The sequence below is a fragment of the Ascaphus truei genome, chromosome 11 (genome assembly GCF_040206685.1).
Source record: "Ascaphus truei isolate aAscTru1 chromosome 11, aAscTru1.hap1, whole genome shotgun sequence".
NCBI classification, from domain to species: Eukaryota; Metazoa; Chordata; class Amphibia; order Anura; family Ascaphidae; genus Ascaphus; species Ascaphus truei.
Genome location: NC_134493.1, coordinates 47,749,521 through 47,771,606, shown reverse-complemented (window position 1 = coordinate 47,771,606; position 22,086 = coordinate 47,749,521). Strand labels below are relative to the sequence as shown.

At 44.9% G+C, this 22,086-nt stretch overlaps 1 long non-coding RNA gene across 2 annotated transcripts; it reads left to right on the top strand.

The window, feature by feature from the left end:
* The first annotated feature begins 14,827 nt into the window (after positions 1-14,827).
* LOC142462991 (uncharacterized) lies at positions 14,828-21,487 on the top strand. Of its 2 annotated transcripts, none has more exons than XR_012787326.1 (3): positions 14,828-15,008; positions 19,421-19,486; positions 20,359-21,487. It is a non-coding gene; the product is annotated as an uncharacterized LOC142462991 (long non-coding RNA). The 2 variants fall into 2 exon arrangements; XR_012787325.1 differs by lacking the exon at positions 14,828-15,008 and adding an exon at positions 18,186-18,264.
* Positions 21,488-22,086: the final 599 nt, after the last annotated feature.

Here is a 22,086-nt window from a genome sequence, read left to right as displayed (position 1 = left end):
GGCAGGTACTGTGCCTGTAAGATTCTATGTACTGTGCTGTGTGCTGCCTGCTATATTGTAACTGTGAAGCGACTTGAGTCCAATTGGGAGAAGAGGTCTATATCAAATAAAGTTATTATTAATACTTTTTTTTAATATATATTTCAGTAAGTAAAGCAGAAACATCTGAATGATTCTTGTTCCTTCTGTTTAAAGCAACAAGGTAATCAATTATACTCTTTGTTACTGGGGGTCCTGGATTGTATCACCCTCTAGCATACAGGTCTTCTGTAGTCCAGCAACAGTTACTCATCTCGTTAAATGATGCACTACACTGCATTGATCTTTAAGATTCCCTCCAAGTTTCTATCAGATGTGGGATTGCCACTAAAACACAGCTTGGGCAGTACTGAAGTCTGGTTTGCTTTAACATACAGTAGTCTATAATTTAGTCATGTTTCACTGCAGAACATTTATCTTCCACTATAGTCTGCTGGGCTTCAAAAACTGCCTTGATATAGACAGTTTTTGAAGCTCAGATATGTAGACGCCCTGCAAGTTTGGACTGATCACGTTGGATATTCATGATATACCACTTAGCATTAGCATCCCTTTAGGCTGTAAAAAGCTATTTTCATCTCTGAAAAGGTGTACCAGAACCTGCATGCAGAACCAACTCAGATTTTTCTGTTCTATGTTCTTGTCACGATAACTTCTTCGACCAAAGCTGAACCAAATTCGATGATTAACTCCATCAGTGCTTTTTAGAAAACAATGCATTGCATAAGATAAGATAAAAGATCTGAGAATAATTTGCAAACCTATATTTGATTTTCACTCTTTCGCGGTATGCAATTAAATAATATTTTTCAATAATCTATACCTAAAAATTAAAATGTTTTGCGAAATTCAATTTTGGTCAATGTCCAACTGTTTAAACCAGGGGTCTCAATCTCAGTCCTCAAGGTCACGGTCACCAAGAGGGGGGGGGGGGAGTTAGCCGGGGCTGGTGTCCTGGGCCCGCTGGCTGGGGGGGGGCCTGGCTGGTGCTGCAATTTCCCCTCGACCTCTGGCCAGGCCCTGCTGCCGGTCGTGGCCAGGCCCTGACTCTCAGCTGCCTGCAAGACCTTTCCACTCTCTGTCCCACACCGCCGAGCTTCCACTGCCGGCACGCAATGGGGCTCCCTGATGTCAGCGTGCAGGAAGTAAGTTTGGCCCAGCTTCCGGTGTGCCACGCATATGTATATATGTGTATGTATGGAGGGGGGGGGGGGGGGGGGCTGGGGTTATATGTATTGTTTTTTTTACATGTATTGGGTAATTGGGTTTTTTGTATGCATTTGGGGGGGTGGGGCAGGTTGTATATATTTGGGTGGTGGGGATTTTTTTGTATGTATTTGGGGGTGGGAAGTTTTTTGCATTGGGGGAGAGGAAGTCTTTTGGTATATATCTTGTGGGGGGAATTGTGTGAGGGGGGAGGGAATGAGTGAGCGTGGGGTAGTTGACGGAGGGAGAGGAGAGAGGGGGTGAGTGAGGAAAAGAGGGAGTAAGAGTGAGATGCAGGGGAGAAAAATACATGCGAGGCGGGAGAGGGGGTGAGACGGAAGGGACAGAAATACATGGGAAGAAGGGGTGGGGGATGAGAGGGGGCTTGCGAGGTGTGAAATGGGGGGTTGGGTGGGGCGGCTCGCAATACCGCTGACACAGGGGGGGGCTGCTTAAAATGTTTGTCCCGGGCCCCACGATTTCTGTTGGTGGACCCGCTCAAAGGCCAACAGGCCAGCTTTTATGGATATCCTTGCTTCGGCACAGGTGGCTCAATTTGTGGCTCAATCAGTTATATAATCATTTGAGCCTAGAGTGATAAGGAAGCAATAAAGAAGAAGAAAAAAGAATTTTATTTTTTAATGCTTCCGTATCACTCTAGGCTCAAAGGATTATATAATCAAAATAAATGCTATACAGTTAGAATTTTATAGATATTATATCATTCTGTGATACGAATTTTTTTTGGGAGGGGTAGGATTATGTGAATCCACCCTCTAGTAATCTCAGCTGATTCTTAATCCAACATGATTACTGCACCAATAAGATGCCCCTTACTCTAATTTAGTACACTTGTTAATACCCAGAATTCATCAACCTTTGGGTTTAAATAGCACACATTCGTACTCTCAATCAACCCCTGATGAAGTAGCCGTAGCTACGAAACGCGTTGGAATAGATTGTGTGCTGTTTATCTATTCTATTGCTTGCTACAAATCTTTATTTATCTTAATATTGCCTCTTGGCTATTTGCTGCAAGTGATTCAGAAGACGCTGCTGATTCGTGTTCAACTACAACAGCTGTGGTGCAGTCCAGGTGATCCAACCCCCTTTCACTTACACCTAGACGACGGTGACACGTGGAGTTCAATACTGAGGACCGGGAGCCGGTGCATTCCCTAACCGGAGCTGATCCTTATCCAGCGTGCTGCGGGTGCTTGTTTGCTGTGAGGATTGGGCGTGCGAGCCATATGAGGTTGAACTTATCCTTCTGTACCTGGAACGTGATTTCTTATACCACCGAGCCGGGAGCGGGTGCCTTCCTACCGGCGCTACCATCTACCCGTGTGCGGACACTCCCCACGCAACTGTTTAAGAATTTGGTGAATTTCTCTTTCCTTGGAAACAGACCCTTTCGTGATGTGTATGAGAATCTGGTAACAATGTATCTCTTATAATGCAACGATGTTATTTCCCCATGTAGCACTGCCTACTGTATGTGCTGTTTTATTTTTATATGTTTTTATAATTAAGAAAGATTTATTATGTGAATTTTTGCGCTGGTATTTTTTCCTCACCATTTCCCTCTCACATTGATGTTTTGAGTCATCAATTTACACTAGCTGCACTTTTCACATTTAGAGCCTCAATCTCCTAGCTGTTGGGCTAATTGTTTAAATTTACCATTATACTCCATTTGGAGCTACCACTGTATAATGTTGAGCGCACCTTTACCTACTTCCTCACTTTACCTTGTGGACTGACTTTGAGACCCCGGGTTTAAGCTTTGTACTGTGATTCTTAATTTTCTTTTTAATGACATTGCACTGCTGAGGTAGCTTGTCATTTTACTTTTGTATTCAACATTTATTTCAAATTGACTGCATGATATAATATTGCAGAGTGTACTGTATAAACATTGTAGATATGACATTCAATGTCTATGATTTATGCATTATAAGTGAGAACTATCATAACAAAAGTAAGATTAAGAGAGATGGACATCTAGTATAAAGTGGCTGCTGAACAATGGCTTGATTCAGAGTGTATGAGTTATAAAGACACAAAAACAGGGTGTTGTTTGTTTTTGCATACTTTGTATTTCTGTGTCTTTTATATTAACTTATTTTTATTGGTTTGGGTAAAATGATATCACATTTCCCGTGCTTCCTTGCCGCGGGAGACTGTAAGTATTGTATTGTATGTAATGTTCTTTGCTGTTTGCGTGGGCAAGTTTGAGAAGGTCTAACTAGGGGAGGTACGTGGGCTATAGTATTCTTTTTTTTCATATAAAATGTAGTATTGTTAAAATAAATCAATGCACGTCCTAGTGTTTTTTCAATCAATATTACACTTACGCCTATAACAGGTAGTGTTGCCAGGTGGCTTCTCCAAAAATACTGGACACAATGATGAAAGGTGCTACATGCTAGAGACACACACACACACACTCACCGCTCCATGCTGTTTCCTTCTCTCCTTGGACCCATCCCCCAGACACCTGACACCTCCTCCTGATTGGCTGCTGCTGAGAAATACAGACAATCAAGATGGATGAAGCTGCCCAGCCCCCTAGTAACAGCCCTGCTCGGGGAAATCCTGCACCCCCTCCCCTGCCCCCAAGCCGGTCAGGTCACTATGTCCAGAGAGGTAATACCGGTATACACATACATGTCCAATATTACCTCTAATTTTTTACTCGACTGTCCAAATACAGGACAGTTCAGTTTAATACTGCTCACCTGGCAGCCCTAATAACAGGTTGTACAAAATGGAGATTTTGGGCAGGTACAGCAAGTCAGTTGTTGAAAGGGGTAATAAGTATGATTGACAATGATAAAAAAAAAATGTACATTCTTTATCAAATACAGAGAAGAGGGCCTTGGTGTAGGGTGACATCAATATGAGTATTGCAGACTGTTCTGGTAAAAAATATCAGCAAACCATAGTTTTATACTCCTGTTATACAGCAGGTTCACATTTAATTATTCTTGTAGAATTATTAAAACGTTGTAGCAGAGAAGGCCAGTGATAACAAAGACTTGCCATAACAATAGGTGTCATATTTGAGATAACTTTTGAACAAACGAGACCAAAAGGCTACAGAGGTAGTTTCATTAAAACAAAAATAACCAGTTTTAATGAATGACACATTTATTTCGAGATAAAGCAAAGTCGTTGTGGTAACCTTACCTCCTTGATTGGATTTTTGCCAGTTCAGTGATGAGGCTCATGTGATCAATACATTGTGCGAAGCTCGGCCGCTTCATAATAAATATGGTAATTCAATGTTTTGACATATTTCAAGTTCAGGCAGGATGTTATAGTTCAAATAGTAATAATGAAATGTCATTAGTTGATAGCTTAAATGAAGACGACAGTCCCTACTGTAGGTTGTGTGAATGTACTCACTAATAAATGTCCCAGAGATAAGGCTGTGAGGATCTCAAAACTCTGTACCAGCTGCTACATCTACTGTAGGAAGGACAACCTGATGTACTGTACATGTGCACACTGTTTTACACAGTTATACTGTTTTACACTGTTATAGAGTAGATTAGGGTGCAAAAAGACATGTGTCTATCAAGTTCAACCTATGCTAAATTTAGACGACAGAACTTTATCCTATATCCGTACTTACAGTATATTGAGCCAGAGGAAGGCAAAAAAAAACCACAGTGACATATCGTCCAATGATATCTCATAAGGGGAAAAATAAATTCCTTTTTGACTCCAAGAATTGGCAATCAGATTACTCGCTGGATCAACATCATTCCCTTGCTTACTTATTTGGTATATCCTTGTATACCTTTCCTAAAAGATGAAGATGTCTATTGTATCACTTACAGTATTGTATTGTAAAAATAGCAGATGTCCGGTGCACACTGTTGTCTGAGCGGGTAACACCTTGCTTTAGTATGAGGGGTGCAAGCAGAAGGACAAGGATCACCAATCAGTCCTGGAAATGGATAGTAGCAAAAATCTGCAGCACTCACCGATAAATTGCAAAAATAATTTAATGGTATCACATGGTAACCACAGCAAGAAAAGGGTGACCCCACAGGTCCTTTCTCAAGCTGCTTGGGGTCCAAAACGTCGCCCTTTTTGCTGTGGTTGCCATGTGATACATTGCAAAAAGAATTTAATGGTATCAGTGAGTGCTGCAGATTTTTGCTATTATGTATATATATATTGTATCACATGCATCACATGCATCACAGTCTCCATGGGCACATTGTAACTGCCTTACTGTAAAGAACCCTTTCCTTTGTTGCTGGTGAAATCTCCTTTCCTCCAACCTTAGAGGATGGCCCCGAGCTCTTTATACTGCCCTTGGGATGAATAGTTCTTTTGAAAGCTCCTTGTACTGTCCCCGAATATATTTGTATATAGTTATCATATCATAGAGTGGTATTAAAAGGGCAGTCCCACTTTGGGCCAAAGTGAACCAAGGGCAGCAAAATGTTCAATAGGTTAAAAGTAGGAGATTGCCACATTCTATAAATAGAAACAACTATCTTAAATGAATTTTGACAACTTTCAGTGTTTCCATGGTAACAAATGTTTAGTTTGTGCTTTCTTCCCTTAAAACTGACAGCTGACCCCATCATTGCATGTCAACAGTGCAAACTTCGGCGATCTGCATAGCTTACTGTTTTAGTATAACTTTGACCAACGTAAGCGTCTATGGGGCTTATTCTCGTAGCTCTGAAGTTGTCAGTGCCAAACCGCCATGGCATATTCACAAGAAGTGGAAAAGTGACAAACCGCTAAACCCGGATTGTACGTGCTTTGGAAGCGGAATGACCTTAGGTGGTGATAACTCCATCCCCTGTCTTACTAAGGCTGCGGCCAGGCATGGAGCGGACGCGCTGGCGCTTCTGCGCTGCGCCATGCTCGGCCGGGCGATTCGTGGCCGGCTAGGTGCACGCTCGTCTGGGGGCGCGCCCACGACGTCACGGAGCTGGTTTGCCCTCATTGGGCGAACCGCTTACGTGACGCGCTTGCGAGAGGCAAAAACAAATTTGCTTGCTCTGCAAGCATCTAAGCACCAAGCAGGCGTGGGCGCTCGCTCACGCTGGCCACACACATTGCCGCAATGTGTTTCAGAGTGACGAGCGTGAGTGCGCACGCCCGCTCAGCGCCACCCTGGACGAGGCCTTACAGTATAAGTTTTGCTCTCTCAGCCAAACTCATATTTCAGGCTCTGGATGTTACTCACAATCTCACATCTCACCTCCCTTCAGGTGGTGTGAAAAAAATGTCAGTTTTTAGAAGCGGTTTGCATAACGGAGCTACTAGGATTTAGTAACAAAAAATGCTAGTTTTAGCAAAAAAATGCTAGTTGGAGGCTTTTTTGACCGATCGGATTGGCAGATCTGGAGTGAAGCCGCTTCTAAAAAAGTATTTTAGACATGGATTGGACACGCGGGAAGGGTTTACAGAGTAGCACAGCATGCCAATCCGCTTATGAAAGGGATTTTAGAAGCGGTTTGTCAGTCTTCTGAGCTATGAGAGTACTGTAGGCCCCTATGTATAAACGCAGACAAAAGTGTGTTTTGATGTATTGCTCTGTTTTTGGAGCAGATACGCCATACTGTATGTAACTGTTTCTTACATCTGATGCAAAATGTTTTTTTTTATCTTATACTATATTAGTGAAAGCACTGTATGCCTGCCTGCCTGCTTGCCTGCCTGCCTGGATGTCCGGTGTCCCTAGGGGAAATCTCATTGGTCCCTTGGTCCGCCCCCGCACACCTCTCATTGGCCTGAGGCGGAGTGACGGGCCAAAGGACACACAGGGACACACACACACACAGGGACACACACACAGGGACACACACTCTCCCCCGTCAGTTGGACCGCAGCTCACCTTCCACACCCCCCCCCCTCTCCCGGTGCCCCTCCTCTCCCGGTGCCCCTCCTCTCCCGGTGCCCCTCCCCTCCCGGTGCCCCTCACTCTCTCCCCCCTCCCCACCTCACCCAAATCCCCACGCTCCGCAACATCCCCAGCCGCACCATCACCCTCACCGTGCGCCGCGGAGGAAGCGCGGCCCTGCTGCTCAGCAGCAAACTCCAGGCTCCTCCCCCCTCGCGGCGCGGCCCTCCTGCTCTCCCCCTCACGTGCGCCGCTACCGGAGAGGGGAAGCGGCGCGGGATTCCCCATCACGTGCGCCGCTACCGGAGAGGGGAAGCGGCGCGGGACTCCCCATCACGTGCGCCGCTACCGGAGAGGGGAAGCGGCGCGGGACTCCCCATCACGTGCGCCGCTACCGGAGAGGGGAAGCGCGGCGCGGGACTCCCCATCACGTCTGACGCTACCGGAGAGGGGAAGCGCGGCGCGGGACTCCCCATCACGTGCGCCGCTACCGGAGAGGGGAAGCGCGGCGCGGGACTCCCCATCACGTGCGCCGCTACCGGAGAGGGGAAGCGCGGCGCGGGACTCCCCATCACGTGCGCCGCTACCGGAGAGGGGAAGCGCAGCGCGGGACTCCTGCCACTCTTGCCCCCCCAGCTTCCCGAACTCACCTCCTGCCCCAGCCAGATGCCACGGGGTCAAGGTAAGTCACACACCGTCTCCCACCCACGCACTGTCACCCAGTCACCCACACACCCACCCAGTCACTTTCACCCACCCAGTCACCCACCCACCCACTCACTCAGTCACCCACTCAGTCACTCACTCAGTCACTCACTCAGTCACCCACCCACTCAGTCACTCACTCACTCACTCACTCAGTCACCCACCCACTCAGTCACCCACTCACTCAGTCACCCACCCACTCAGTCACCCACCCACTCACTCAGTCACACACCCACACACCCACCCAGTCACCCACCCACCCAGTCACCCACCCACCCAGTCACCCACCCATTCAGTCACCCATTCAGTCAGTCACCCATTCAGTCAGTCAGTCACCCACTCACCCACCCACTCACCCACTCAGTCACCCACCCACTCAGTCACCCACCCACTCAGTCACCCACCCACTCAGTCACCCACCCACTCAGTCACCCACCCACTCAGTCACCCACCCACTCAGTCAGTCACCCACCCACTCAGTCAGTCACCCACCCATTCAGTCACTCAGTCACCCACCCATTCAGTCAGTCACCCACCCATTCAGTCAGTCACCCACCCATTCAGTCAGTCACCCACTCACCCACCCAGTCACCCACTCACCCACCCAGTCAGTCACCCACTCACCCAGTCACCCACTCACCCACCCAGTCAGTCACCCACTCACCCACCCAGTCAGTCACCCACTCACCCACCCAGTCAGTCACCCATTCACCTACCCACCCAGTCAGTCACCCACTCACCCACCCAGTCAGTCACCCAGTCACCCATTCACCCACCCAGTCAGTCTCCTACTCACCCAACCAGTCAGTCTCCCACTCACCCACCCAGTCAGTCTCCTACTCACCCACCCACCGACCCAACTCACCCACCCAACCACCGACCCAAAGTCACCCACCGACCCAAAGTCACCCACCCACCGACCCAAAGTCAAACCGACCCAAAGTCACCCACCCACCGACCCAAAGTCACACACCCACCGACCCAAAGTCACACACCCACCGACCCAAAGTCACACACCCACCGACCCAAAGTCAAACCGACCCAAAGTCACCCACCCACCGACCCAAAGTCACCCACCCACCGACCCAAAGTCAAACCGACCCAAAGTCACCCACCCACTCACTCAGTCAAGTGTCACACACCCACCCAGTCACCCACACACTCAGTCAACTCAGTCACCCACCTAGCTGTCAAGGGGGGGGGGAAGCCTAACCCTGTCGTACGCCCCCCCAAAATTACATCCCGGGCAACGCCGGGTCTCTCAGCTAGTGACAAATAAAAGGCAAAAAGAAGGGTGCACTGAGATGCAGAATGTGATACATCTCATTATAATCTGTGCACCATCTAACTCCCCCCAACTCCTCCTACTGGCTCTCTCCCCAAGGTGCAAGCTGGGACAGAGACGCAGAATGTGATACATCTCATTATAATCTGTGCACCATGTGACTCCTCCCCAGCTCCTCCTACTGGCTCTCTCCCCAAGGTGCAAGCTGAGGCAGAGACACAGAATGTGATACATCTCATTATAATCTGTGCACCATCTAACTCCCCCTACTTACTCTCCCCAAGGTGCAAACCGGGGCAGAGACGCAGAATGTGATCTATCTCATTATAATATGTGCACCATATAACTCCTCCCCAACTCCTCCTCCTGACTCTCCCCAAGGTGCAAGCTGGGACAGAGACGCAGACTGTGTTACATCTCATTATAATCTGTGCGCCATGTAACTCCCCCCCAACTCCTCCTACTGACTCTCCCCAAGGTGCAGGCTGGGGCAGAGACGCAGAATGTGATATATCTCATTATAATCTGTGCACCAAGCGACAGAGAAGCCCAATGCTACATCCAATATGACACAAATACACAGTAAAATACTTATATATTCTCTTGGAAATGGTCGTTTAGTTTCTCTGTTTCTTGTTGCTGTGTAATAAGCCAGGTAATATATTGCACCAACAATTAGTTATAGCAAAGGAGTGAAAAGTGAATGGAAAATATATTGAGAGTACATTTTTCTTAGTTAGTCAAGTAGCCAGCCACTTTTTTTTTAAATCAGTAATACCCATCTGCTGTATTTAAAGATTTAACTAAGTAACAACATTAAAATTATTTTGATCAATATCTGAATTTACAGCAATGTTTCTGAACCCCCTCCTCGGGATACCCCAGTCAGCCTGTGATTTAGAGATAACAGGTGATAACATAAACTTGCTCTTGTAACTTGTTGGGTATCCCTCAAATCTGGTCTGGAGGGGATAGCCCCAATACAAGGTTTAGAATCACTGTTTTGTGATATCACTTGATTCTTGTCATTTTCTGTCTCTTTAGGATTTTTTTTTATATAATTCACTTAGAATAAATTGATCCCACATGTATGTCATTCCAAAGGGAGATCCTTAACTCTCTCACTTTCACAGGTTCCTGCAATTGCAAAGTTGTTAAAATACCTTAGCTCAGGGGCGGCTAACTCCAGTCTTCAAGGGCCACCAACAGGCCAGGTACTAGGGATATCCCTGCTTCAGCACAGGTGGCTCATTCTGACGGAGCCACTGATTGAGCCACCTGTGCTGAAGCAGGGATATCCTTAAATCCCTGACCTGTTGGTGGCCCTTGAGGACTGAAGTTGGCCACCCCTGCCTTAGCTATTTTAGGGCATCTGGGGTCTGCACCCATACCCTATACACACATCCAGCAGTGAAGAGGTTATTACACTGTTAAACTGCAATTCTGTCTTTGACCTGTATTAATTACGAGAAGAAAGTTAATGAAGCATTGTAGGATCATTATGAAAAAATGAAGGCTATCTACAGTGGAACGTGATTCTCGGTATGAATTTCCAATGCAGTATGATTCATCAAGACCGTGTGCTCTGAATTATTATGAAGCATTCCCTCTAGAGTCGGGTCATGCAAATATTTATTGCCAGCATTAAATAATAAATGGATCAGCCTGCACATTAGTAAATCTGCCATGTTACGTTTCAGCTGGGAGCTTTGATGGTTTAGGTTGTAGTTCAGTTTTCCAGTTCTGCCCTCTAGAGAGCAAAAGACAAACTGGTGAGCTCACATTCGGGGAGTCGTCCGGGATCATTAGGCAGCTGGAAAACTTGGAGAGCAACCGCCTTGCATATTAGTATTGTGTTTAGAGGAGCTGTTTCAGTTAGCGTGACTTGCTTATAGCAACAATCCATGCTGCTCACATCAAAATAAGATATTTTGCTGTGGTACCATTTAAATCTGCGGTTCATACTCTCTAGAACCCGGTTTTGGGTATCTATATAAAAAAAAGATCAATACAGCATAGTAAAAAAAGACTTTAGATAAGCTCTAACAAGAACATGTTAAAATAACTTATGAAAACAGTAGATGATCATAGAGAACCAATTACCTGCAACTGCTTTTTGGAAAGCTTGTGGGAGGCCAGCCCCTCCTTCTTCTAGGTATATAATCTCCCAGAGACAGAACATGAAACACAGACAGAGCTCAGTGCACATCCAATGAAACTTATACACAGTACAGTGCCTAAATATATATGTATAGATATCTTTTGAATAAAATGGTCTTTTAGTTTAACATTTTGGCCAAAGTATTGTAAGCCCCTGAACCACTACACGGCAGACCACCATAATCTCCCAGCAAGGTCCCTGTAGTTCACTATTCACTTTACTTGCAGACATGTGAGTATCTTCACTGGTATATACCAGTTTTTAACTGCACTATGCTACATAAGCATTTGCTTGGATATATTAACCCCTTCTGGGTTTATTTCACATAACATTAGTTTGCATTTAGCATAGGGACCTGCTATAGAGACTTACCTTGACGTGGTTAGCAGGCTTGGCATTATTTGATCAAAGGATGTAAACCAAAAGTCTCCTTTATCATATAGATTTTTACTATATATATATATATATTTATATTTATTCCCCATTTATTGCTATCCCAAAGGGAGAAGCGCAGGGATTCAACTGTCTGTTTTTCACATTTGTATGGCCAATCCCTTCGCCAGCTGCATGCTCCTTACATGGAGAAGCGCGGCGATTATATATTTGTTGCTCATAGAGAACCCCTTTATCACCAGACTTAAAGAAGCAGGCCCCTTGCCTTTTTTTTTTTAACCCCCCATTTTTTTTAACATAGGTGGGAAGCTGGGGGGTTTCTGGAGCTGAACTTGTTAATTTCAGCTCCAGGGAAGCCCTGGTTTGCCAGATACTTAGCCAGGAAGATGCCGCAGGTTACAGAGAGCAAAAAGGTTTCCAAAAAGGTTGCAAAACACTGTCCAAAGACCACTCCAATTCGATAGTAAGCGAATCTGTAACATTTATACTAAAAATTGTTTCAATCTCACGGGTTATGCGGGCGAATAGGAAGCCGCAAAGTCATCCAGCGAAGCTTCCTATTGGCCTGCGCGATACATGGATTTAAATACCACGAGGTAACCAGCTGCAACTTTCCTGATAAGTAAATCTGGAATCAGGGGGTTCCCAGAACTGACACGAACGTGGTTCAGCTCCGGAGACCCCACGCTTCCCAGCGATGTACAAAATGGTAATGGGTACCAGAAAGTGAGGCCGCGTCCATGTTTAATGCGCGAGCGCTCATGCGCGCCTGTAGCAGGCGAGATTTGTGGCCACGGGGTAGATGCAACGGCGAGGCGTGTTGAAGGGGGGTGTCGGAGGCGTGACTGTGACATCCCGGAGCTGGTTCGCCCTCATTGGGTGAACCTCTCACGTGACCCGGCCGTCGCGCGGTCTACGGCCTGCCTCATGGAGGCGCGGCATTTTGATCGCGCCGTCGCGTGCATGCCGTCACTCTCGCCATTGGATGCGGCCTAAAGGGGAGGATGTCTCCTTTAATTTCAGCTTTCCCAGATCTACTCTGCTTCTGAATAAATTGGGATGTCCAAAGTATCAAATTCATCATCTCTCACAGGCCCTTCAGTTCCTTCTCTCCCGGAGAACCGTAAACGCATTATACATAATAGTTGTTTTGTTTCTTTACTAAAATCTATGAATGTCTGGTACCAAATGCGTTGCGTTTTGATCCTTCCCTTTCCTGCCAACAAGTGACATTATAGATTGTCAGAGCAATGCCATTCCGGTGACGAGTTCTTATTAATGCAAGAGCCCAGCTGTTAGAGCAGAATGTATTTTGCATTTTTGGTTTCTGGGTAAAAGATGTGCTAGGAGCACCAGACCAAGAGGATCTGTCGGTCTCCATATGCCGGTTTAAATTAGCACACATAAAAATGATCATTATTTTTTTTAATTGTTTTTTGGCACCAGTTACTGACAACTCATCAGGAATGTGCGGACTGGTGATAATAGGGAGGAAAATGTCCAACTCTACACTCGTAGTGTTTCTTCAGGACAAATTGGAGAGGTTTGGGACTGGAGCTGGGGCAAGTGTCATCTGCTGAACATAGGATTGTCAAAGCAAGGTATGCACAAAATAATATTAGCCCCTTCTGTGTTACAGGGGCCAGCTATGCATTGCCTTGGGGGGCAACGGCAGAATACAGGATTAATGTAATAATAATCATGTCAACTACTATAGAGGAAATGGACATGGGAGTCATTATTTCAGCAGACTTAAATGTAATAATAATACAGTAATAATAATAATAGCATGTTCTTGTATAGCGCTGCTTATTTTTAGGGATGAATCTCCGGGAAGCGCAGGGATATGTGAAAACAAAAATGTATATAGATAGTGCAATATTGCTGTGACAAATTAAATAAATTGGCTGATCTAATGCAGATGTACTCACAAGTGTGAGAAGGTTAAAGGCACGTAAAGGTATCTTTCCCAGAGTATGGATGTCACACTGTATTCAGGAAATCAATCTCAGCCCCATATAGAATCCAAGAGACCTTAGAAAAGAAGACTGGACATAGCGCAGACTGTATACCAAGAATTTATAAAAGGTAAGTGAAAGGTATTACACTCACATGATTTCAAAAGTTTAAAAGCATTTCGATCACACGCAGTGGATCTCAGCAGCCGGATAGATGGTGTATCTGGTTCCCCTCCTTCCGTGGCGTGCGTGTGACTGGTTTGCGTTCCAACTGCACAGGAAGTGATGTCATCGGCTTCCAGGGGTTCCGGCCAGTAGTACAGACGTCACTCTACGCGTTTCATCTCATCGATTTCATCAGGAGTGACTTTGTGATGGGTGTGGGATGCATATATACCCCTAACTTAGTTCCCATTGGTGAATGGCTAACCAGATTTTAATTGGGTTAACGATTATACTGAGTGGATACACATGAGATAGAAAGAGACATGTAATTAATCCCTCTACATCTTACATATGCAGAGGTCCAAAAAATAATACAATCAATCAATGTTGAAAATTTAATGCAGAAATGTATCTTTAAAAATGCTAATGCATAGATATAAAAAATGTTTAAATAAACATTATAAAAATATAGACATAAAAACAGGTATATATGAAATAAATAGGCAGTAAGTAAAACAATATAGTTTAGAACAGGGAAACTAGCTAATTATAAAGCATAGTTGATTCATAGGAATAGATGAAATCTAATGTGGAAACAAGAAACAGGGCATAAGTAACATTATAGAAAAGGTTTCAAATCAAATTCCAAATTCAGACCAGCAGGAGACATGGTTTTTAGTTCGAACATCCAATATGATTCTCTTTTTATCAGTGCTTTATCTCTATTACCCCCTCTCCAGTGAGGCATAACCTGTTCGATGGCTTTAAATTTTAACCCTTTAGGATCTGAATTGTGTGATAAATAAAAATGATTTGAAACACTGTGTGTGGTCAATTTTCTTTTTATGTTTCCTATGTGTTCCAATATACGGGTTTTTAAAGATCTTATAGTTTTCCCAATATATTGTAGACCACATGCTGCTTATTTTTACAGAGACATTTTTCAGGCACAGGTCCCTGCCCCGTGGAGCTTACAATCTATGTTTTTGGTGCCTGAGACACAGGGAGATAAAGTGACTTGCCCAAGGTCACAAGGAGCCGACACCGGGAACTGAACCAGGTTCCCCCGCTTACAAACTCGGTGCCAGTCAGTGTCGTTACTCACTGACCCTTCTGAAGCAACGTTGTAAAGAAGAGTGGGCCAAAATTCCTCCACAACGATGTGAGAGACTGATAAAGCCATACAGAAAACGATTACTTCAAGTTATTGCGGCTAAAGTTGGTTCTGCAAGCTATTGAATTATAAGGTGTACTTAGTTTTTCACACATGGCTTCTCCATTTTGGCTTTATTTTTGTTAAATCATAACACAGTGTAATATGTCATGTGTTGTTGTTCATCTGAGGTTGTATTTACCTAATTTTTAGACCTGCTAAAGAACAGATTGATTGTTATGTAAAACCATACAATTCAAAGAGGGTGTACTTTATTTTTCACACACACACACATATATATATATACAGTGGCGACACACTTTATCCTTACCTGGCTAGTGCCGCAAGCCGGGAGGTGTCCCGGCTTGCTCGTTTATTTCCCTCGGCGTGCCGCGCTTCATCGGGAGCGTGCGCGCATGGCGCGCGTGCCCAGGGCTCCCCGAGGGAGCCCTGGTGTCCCGCGATGTGGGGGATTGCGGTGGGGGGCTCCGGGGGACCCGGCGGACCCAGAGAGGGGAGGGGGAAGCCCCGATCGGAGGACCGATCCTCCGAGGCTCCGGCGCGCGCCCGGGACACCTCGGCGCGCGCCCGGTTTCTGTTGCGGCCGAGACCGGGCAAAGGTAAGAATAAACTCGGCCGCAACAGTATATATATAAAAAATGGTTTCCTTTTTCACCCACCATAACTTAAAATGTAATGGTAAACCTACACAGCCTAGAAATATTGAAAAGCAAGTATAAATCTACCTCACATTGATGATACCCATCAAGGTGGAAACATGTCTGTGAGTGGTTTGACTTGCTTTGCTAGTCCCATGCTTTGCTTAAAAGCTGTGTGAACGGCGATACATCAGCTTAAATGGGCTCCATGTGTATGAACCTTCAGGCAAAAGGTGACACATTGTGTGCTCATTTGCATGTCATTTCCCAGAATCCCTTGCTGCAGTGGGAGCACTGTATGCTAGGTGATAATGGTTGAAAGGCAGGGTGCAGACCTGTCTAAGACATGTGAATGTGCTCACAAGTGATATTCTTTATTGGCTATATGCTAACGGTGGAGGTTTTTTGTTGCCTTTTTCACCCACCATAACTTAAAAAATGATATATATATCTTACATTTTGAAACCAACACTAAATAGTATAGAGAAGGTGTTACATGGCTAAATTCCCTTTATTCCCTCTCCTATACATTGTTGCTAAGTGGGAATATGCTTATGGTTTTGCCCATTCACTGAGAAATAAGTCTGAAATATAAGCCCGTTTAGCCACACAGATCTTTACCACCCTGCTCCGGAATCCTTCAGATGTTAAGTGTTTAACTAAAATACTGTATCTGCATTATAAACACATGTTGTTTTTAATGTACATGTAATGCAGTGTACACAGTAAGTAACATCAAGTTTAAAATCATTCGCATCTTTCCTTATCTTGGTTGTTACTTTTGAAAAGGTTGGAGAACAGTATTTATTATGTGGCTGTTAATGGATGCAATATGCAGGGGTAAGGTAAACTCCTAAAGATATAGATTTAATTTGGCAATAAAAAAATATTTGCCACGCATGGAACGGTCTATCTTGTTTTCTTGTAAATGACTCTGGCGTCTCTCCAAAGCACATTGCTAGCAAAAAGCTGATGAGAGAAATAAATCATTCAGATGGCATTTCAAGGTGTCTAGTCTAACTGAAATACAGTGAATCTAATTCATGGCCACTGATGCATATGTTACAATGTTAAATCTTGGTGACTGTACAGCAATGAAATAATCTGTCCATGAAACATAAAAAATAAAAAAAAGATACATGAACTGTATTTGTCTACATAACTGTTCCCTGATGGCTCGGGTAATTTGACCTTAAGAGCTACCATTGCAGAACATTTTAATCGTTTCTTTGTCCCCATATGGAGTTTTTTTCTTGGTCCCTAAATAAAGGTGCAAGTGCTAGTTCTCTGTTCCACCACGACTGTAACCCTGCATAAAACCGATTTAAGGGAGCAATCTGAGCCGTTTTATTATTTTCTTACTTTTTAAACGTAGGTTTGAAGCATGGGGTCTCAGGAGCTGAACCCCATTAATTGCAGCTTCCGGAGATACAGAATGCCGCCGCCGGCCGCTTCTGTAAGCTTGACGGTAGAGAGTTAACTTTAGGGGTTTAGTGGTTAGAGCAGGGATGCGCAAACTGGGGGGGCGCAGCAGTTATAGAGGTCCCGCACTCTCCCCCAAGGCATTTAAATTAAATGCTGGGGGACCACGCAAGGCCTCTATAACACACTTACCTTCCAGCGACGCGTCGTCACGGTAACCCGGGGTCATATGACCCAGCGTCATTTGACACCGGGGCCGAGTAGGGGGTGGGAGGGTGTGTGAGAGGAGAAGAGAAGAGAGGAGAGCAGGTAGGGGTGCGCACGGGGGAAAGTTTGCGCACCTCGGGGTTAGGGTATGGGGTTATCTTTAGGGTTTTTAGTAGTTAGGGTAGGGGGTTAAGGTTCTTTGGTTAGGGGTAGCGTTGGTATTAGGAGTTAAGATGAAGGAGTTTTAGGGTAAGGGCGAACATTAGGGACTTACCTTGGCGGCGAAGCGGTCACACCGCTAAACGCCGGCGGTCACATGGTTGCGGCAAAATGTCTTAGACCACTGTGATATCCCTGCGTATCACTGCCATTAAATCCTATGGAAACTGTGCAATAATCTGCATTCTAATGCGATATTCTGCATTATCAGTAAGTAAAATAAAGCTTACTATATCTCTGAAGATGTGACGTTATTCTATGTAATAAAACAAGCCCCAAACCAAGTTGGTGATATTGCTGTCTGCAAGAGAAGAAAATACACCAATGTGATTTAATTAGAAAGGTAGTATTAGCAATTAAAAAGTCAGCTGGTGTAAGTTAAGGGAGCTTCATTATGTAAACCCCCAAGAAATCACATTTATTCAGCAATTTATTCTTAATCCAGCTAGCAATTACTTATCACGGTTTCTAAAGAGCATGTTTTTTTTCTAGAGGAACGGAGTCAGATTTGTAATGCTCTCGAGTAATAGCCCACATGGAATTTCTATCCAGCATATTCTTGTTATAATTATTAAAGCCTTCCGTCCTTATCTGCAAATAAATAGGAGATAAGGACAAAGTGTTGGTTGGGTCACAATGTTTAATTTAGATACGCCTCTGATCCAGCTATTAATAGATACAAGAAGACGTGTAAATGTTTTTAATTATACAGATGGTACCATCTATCCGTCCGGCATTGAAGCGAGGCAATCCTTCTTGATACAGAATGAATAGGGTTGCTTCTCTAAAAATACTGGACAACATAAGTAGAAAGGTGCGATGCACTTGACACACACACACACACACACATACCCCTCTTACGTCCACTCCATGCTGTTTCCTCCTCTCCTTGACCACACCCCCTGGCTTCTGACACCTCCTCCTGCTTGGCTGTATTACCCAGCAGCAGTCAATCAGGATGGAGGAAGGTGTCCAGGCAGTCACCTAGAAACAGTCCCACTCTGGGAAATCCCGCAGCCCCCCAAACTGGTCAGGTCACTATGTCCAGAGAGGTAATACCGGTATACACATACACGCCCAGAGAGATAATACCGGTATACACATACACGCCCAGAGAGGTAATACCGGTATACACATACACGCCCAGAGAGGTAATACCGGTATACACATACACGCCCAGAGAGGTAATACCGGTATACACATACACGCCCAGAGAGGTAATACCGGTATACACATACACGCCCAGAGAGGTAATACCGGTATACACATACACGCCCAGAGAGGTACTACCGGTATACACATACACGCCCAGAGTGGTAATACCGGTATACACATACACGCACAGAGAGGTAATACCGGTATACACATACACACCCAGAGAGGTAATACCGGTATACACATACACGCCCAGAGAGGTAATACCGGTATACACATACACGTCCAGAGAGATAATACCGGTATACACATACACGCCCAGAGAGGTAATACCGGTATACACATACACGCCCAGAGAGGTAATACCAGTATACACATACACGCCACGCCCAGAGAGGTAATACCGGTATACACATACACGTCCAGAGAGATAATACCGGTATACACATACACACCCAGAGAGGTGATACCGGTATACACATACACGCCCAGAGAGGTAATACCGGTATACACATACACGCTCAGAGAGGTAATACCGGTATACACATACACGCCCAGAGAGGTAATACCGGTATACACATACACGCCCAGAGAGGTAATACCGGTATACACATACTGTAAATGTCCAGTATTACCTCTAATTTTTTTACTGGACAGAGTTTCCAAATACAGGACAATCCAAATCAATACTGGCCTCCTGGCAACCCTATGCAGCTGACTTTTATATGCTTAGATGTCAGTCGGTGAGGTCTGAGTTTATCCAGTGTATGTCAGAGGAGCAATCCACCCTAACTAACCTCCATTTTATTTTACAGGATTCGAAGCTGGGGTCCTCCCTAAACCGCAGTATTTTCATCCCCAGGTTCCCAAGAAACTTACAGGTGAAGTTACCGGTATTACTTTACTTTAAAGGGGGTTTAAATGGCCGTCCACAAGGAAGCCGCCACTGAGAATGTTGCAGCTTTCTATTGATCTGAGATTTGGCAGCCATTTTGTTTCCCCAGTGAGGAGATTTAAACCTGGTAAGTTCCCCAGCGAGTATCTCAAGAACCCTGTGGGGGGAAAAAAGGAACTAAAAGTAAACGAGCAGGAGGAACTGCTCCTTTAACCCCTAGGCCAGCATCACACGGATAACGATGATCCCTCTTTCCCTTAATTAATACCCTATAACCGTATATGAATAAATACTCAGAGACCACAAGATGGTGGTAACGTTTGAGAAAACTACAAAACAAACCGACAAAAATGGCCACCAGGGGTCACAAGTAGAAAGCTGCAATGTCATCTCCCTATGAACTCGCTGCTTTCCTATTGGCCCTCGGAGCGAGCCCTGACTCATCTGCCATTTTGTATCTGGTAGGCGAGATATTTTTACCCGTGCAGGAACTGGAGGACTCCCAGGTTCAAGGTGCACCCCCCCCCTTTAAAAAATATTGATCAGCGTTGATTGCTTCTTTAAAAACTGTTATTCCATCGGTTTGCTGCAAAACAAAGTATATTTTTATTTCATCATAGTTCCTATCTTTGCTGATGCAACCCGTTTAAATTCTGTTGTTGCCCGCTGGTGAAATGATTTCCTAAAGCAATGTGCTCGCCGGAAATGTAAAATGGCTGCTATCATTGACCCTTTAGTGCCCTATGGACATATGTTGTACACTCCTAAGGGCCGACATGCCAGGGGCACTTATGACCTCGTACGTCATGGATTTTTTAAACTTGTTTTCTAAGGAAGATTGTGATCTTCGCCCTACAGGAGAGGTGAACATGATCCGAACAGCAGGAGGGCGACGTGCAACTCCTGGAATACCCTTCCCCTCAATATCCGACTGGCACCTTCTCTCTCCACCTTTTTAGGACCTTACTTAACACACACCTCTATAACGAAGCATATGGGTAGCTCCACTGGCTGACACTATACACCTCATATGCACTGACCTTTGCCCCTTGCAGACACACTTACCAGAACATCTTCCTACGGTACCTGTAAGTTCTCCCCACTTAGTACTTAGATTGTAAGTTTGGGGCATTTCCTATTGTTTTATGTCTGAAGCGCTTATTCCCATTATGTGTTATATTATTATGTCATGCGTATTACTGCAGTAAAGAGCTATATACCTGGATGGTGCTATATAAATAAAGATATACATACATTCATTAAGCCTCAGATCCACAGAAGGGTGCAAAGCTTTAGCATGCCTTTTGACTCCCATTTCTATGAGTGGAAGCTGAGGTGTGCTAAAGTTTAGCACCATTTAATGCACCTGGGCCTATATAGGTTAAAGCATCGTAGAGGCTCTAGAACAAACTCAGAATCCAAGGCTTTGTTATTAACCTTAATTGTAGGCCCTGGTGACCCAGAAATTGGAACCAGTCACAGTTTCCAACATTACAATAAATACTATCATTAATATAAAAATTAAGTGAAACTAATTTCGCCTATAGTAGTGATAACCCTCAGCCGTGACATTAATGGCACTGCTCTTTGGGGATTATTACATTACTAGGCCAACAGGTTTCCGTGGTAACCTCCGTCTAAAGTGAAATAAAAACACCATCAAATCAAGGAGAACACAAAGGGATAAAACGGCTGATGGAAACCACACAACCTTCGCCTGTCTTAGTTCTCCAATTTCAATCTCAATTTTTAGAGGGGTGTTTTAATGGCAGCTGTGAAAATAGTTCACCACTGCAAGAAGTACCTCCCGAGTGCAGGTGAACTGGCAGCTCTGCCGAGTTGTAAAGATACACGTGTGATCTTGAAGTGGCAATCTCCCTCCAGAAGCCTATACTGTATGAGTGTAACTCGTATGTATGTGCCATGTTATTTATATAGCACCAACCATGTACTTGGCACTTTACAACATTACAATATATGGTAAATAAAGTACTGTACCTATTAGACCATTTGTACTGTAAGTGCATAACTTTTTTTTTTTACTGTATCTTATATATAAAAAATCTGCACTGTCTGTGTGTCCTTTCTATTTTTTCATACATGGAAAATCTCTATTTTTGAAAATACTCATCCGGCTCTGAGGGACGCTGTCTCGGGAGTATCTGAAGAATCCGTGAAGAGTTGGTTACTCCAGCGGTGCGCAAAGTGAGGGGTGCCCCACCAGGAGGGGGGGGGAGGGGGCGCTGGATATTTTGGGGGGGGGGGGGTGCGGGCACTTGCAGAGGTACCGCGCTCTTCACCGAGGCATGTAAATGAAATGCCGGGGGATCGCGTGAGGCCCCCGCAACTAACTTACCATGATTCTGGAGATCTGCTGTGACCGTCGCCATGGCAATGCGGCATCAAATGACGCCGCAGAGTGATGTTGCACGCTCGTCTCCATGGTAACGGGGTCACGTGACCGCGTGGAGTCATTTGACGCCGCCAAACAAGTGGAGGGGTGGGGGCACGAGACTGAAGAGGAGCAGACGCAGCTAAAAAAGTTTGCGCTCCCCTGGGTTAATCAATACAAACACACTGCCTTTA